The 3,002-nt window shown below is 30.8% G+C and overlaps 1 long non-coding RNA gene across 1 annotated transcript; it reads left to right on the top strand.

The window, feature by feature from the left end:
- Positions 1 to 223: 223 nt before the first annotated feature.
- LOC143078381 (uncharacterized) lies at positions 224 to 2,689 on the top strand. The gene is made up of 2 exons (XR_012979202.1): positions 224 to 355; positions 2,012 to 2,689. It is a non-coding gene; the product is annotated as an uncharacterized LOC143078381 (long non-coding RNA).
- The last annotated feature ends 313 nt before the right edge of the window (positions 2,690 to 3,002 follow it).

Below are 3,002 nucleotides of genomic sequence, written 5' to 3'. Positions count from 1 at the left end.
CCAAGTTTTTTTTTTATAAAAACTGGTAAATTTAGAAAATGTTAGTATTGTCGACTATGGCAGAATAAATAGTACCATTTTCCCTTCAGAAAATGACCGCATTGATAGTATTTGGTGAATTTTGGTGATAATTTACGTCAGAGCAGAAGTGCACTTTACAGATAAAAGAAATGTACTTATAAACAGATTATTCTAGACAGTGAGGCATTATTTAATGTACTACAAATACTTATGAACAATCCTAGTATGAGCTTTGCTAAATATATAGATAATTGATATCGATACTAAATTATCATTTTCCTTTTAGAATAATGGAGACAAGGAGAATAGTATATTCAGTTCTTGTTATTGTCTTGTAAGTATTATTTACAGTACACATTATTATAATTAAGATGGTGTCAGATGCACAGATGCTATACCAATATTTGAAACAAAATGATGGACCTCGTTATATTGTTACAAATATTATAATTCAATTAATACTTTACAATTACAATCTTTCAATGTTATAAATGGAAAACATGCATGCAACTTGCAGATGAATAACAGAAATATCATTGAAATTATTTTAACTACTGTGAAAGTACTTTTATTCGTGGGGTACCAATTTTCGTGGTTTTCGTGGATGACTTTATCCACGAATTTAAGTGTCCAACGAAATAAAACAACCATTGTCCAAATCAAGTCATGGAAAGATCCCCATCGGTAGGTTTGACTATTGATATGATCTAGAGAAATATTGAATAACGCCAAATCTGATAATACTTTAATAGCAGTCACAGAACTACAACCGTATGCAGGATTATACCCATTTAATCTTTAATAACCTAAACTGTACAACTGTTGATCTTTTTATTCTCATAAAAGATATTTTTGATCGACGAAAGTCAGATTTCCGGTATTGATATGCCAGTATGATCAAGTGTTCATTTTATATCCTAATAGTTCTCGTACATATGGGAAATAATAATTTCATGCTGGGCTTGACTTTGATAAGAATTATTTGACAATTCAAGGTACGTTTAAAGCATTTGTTTATGTTACTGTTTTCTTTAGGTGACATATTTATGGCCTAATTAACACCTTTGATGGTCTTTAATCTGTTGATCACTTTATCGTGGGTTAATTAGTGTAATCACTACGATTTACACGGGTCAATGTTTACTTTGCAATTTCCTTCAATCAAGACTATTTGTAACCTTCGTTTCTAAAGGCTTTAGTTTTTCAATTATTTTTTTTATTAGAAAACTAAAATCCACGAATTTAAAAACCCACGAACATGTTAATATTGATCAAACCACGAAAATTGATGCCCACGAATTAAAGTACTTTCACAGTAAGTACTTTACCTTTCGTGAAAGGAAAGAAGTAATACTCATTGGTCAATTGGAAAACAAAATAAACTATCATAAAATATCTACATAATATAATTGTTTCATTGTTTTTGTCCAGTTTTAACATTCTTGCGATCATAAGAGGGTCATATACATTATTATTTCCAGCAGGTTGTTAAGGTAGATGCATCTTGTATAGTATGCCTAGTTATTGTATGAATATCACACGTTTTTGTTGTTTTGTTTTTCAGAAGCAATGCTACAATTTTGTGGGACTTTCTTAAGGATCACTAGCGTTAATGTTTATTTCCATGAACTCTATACGTTCAACTGAGTTTGAATGTCCCTTAGGTATCTTTTGCCTTTCTTGTAAAAGTCAATCTGATGCATAAATGTCTTGGGGCGGTACAGGTTAAATTGGCATAATCGGCGGCTCTTTTTTCTTTTAGCATAACTAGTTACGAACTAAGTTGAAGTAACATCAAAAATAGTAGATTGCAATTTAAAACAATCAAAGGTAAATCAAATGAGAATTTTGAAGAACATTATAGTTGAACACAACATAAGTGGTAAGACAATTGAAGGCGTAGGTGTAATCATATTGAATCCTACGTCAAATTTAGTTCCTTTCTTAATAGGGTAGTTGTATGCGTTCAATAATCCAATTCCTTTCACAGGTTGAACATGAGTCTTGTTGCAACAAGTAAAGAACACGCTTACAGTTTACAGTTTAAGCCTAGCGATCCTGATCTAGAACTTCTCTTGAACTCGATACAGTCAGAAATTGATAGCAAACCTGAAATGCCAATGCCAAGTAACAAGGTTCTACCACATAAGAAATGGAGTCGACGTCCTCAATCTAGAATATCTCGGCAATACTTGCTTCAACTTCTTAGATCCCGAGGCTACAATGTTAACCTGAACTAAAAATTATTTGTGTACTCAGTGTTTCTCATATTTTATTTCATTGTAGCTATTTCTTTTCTTTTCTTTGTTTAAAGCGGTGAATGTCACGTTTGCAAGTATTAGCATGAAGACATGTTGATATTCAAATTATTTTCATTTTACAATATAAAAACATATCTGATAGGCGACATTGCAGAAAAAATGCATTGGTTATGTCTGATTTAGATGGAGATTATAAATAATGATTTTATCTTTGGACTTGTTTCAAAAATGGCAAAACACTTTGATAAAACAAGGACAGAGTCAGTTTCTCAAATTTCCCAGATACAGTTACACTTGCATATATGATTTATAGTTGAATGAATTTGGAATGAAATTTTAATTATGTCTATGTAGAATGTAAAAACAATTGATTTTTCCATTGCCGACAATAGTAATGTTTCTTGCTGTACTGATCTTATTGAGTTGATTTTTATTATAAAACCTTTTTTAAAATAAAGAATATTTATTGTGTTAACATATTTCATAAAAAAAAAAATGATATGATCGCGTTGCTTTTCTAGGTGTAATTTACAGTTGTCAAGGGTGACCGTCAATCTCGCACAAAAATAACAGTAAAATTTATGCATTCAACAACAGGAAGAAAAAAAATTCTCAACTATTTCTGAAGGAGGAATCAAATTTTATTTTGTCATTGCTACAACCAAGAATCGATAAGGTTTCAGGAAAAAAAAATATTATTTGTGGCATACTCCACCCAAT

This window comes from Mytilus galloprovincialis, chromosome 6 (genome assembly GCF_965363235.1).
Source record: "Mytilus galloprovincialis chromosome 6, xbMytGall1.hap1.1, whole genome shotgun sequence".
Classification (NCBI taxonomy): Eukaryota; Metazoa; Mollusca; class Bivalvia; order Mytilida; family Mytilidae; genus Mytilus; species Mytilus galloprovincialis.
Note: the sequence above shows the minus strand (reverse complement) of the source record. Positions and strands in the feature narration are given on the sequence as shown.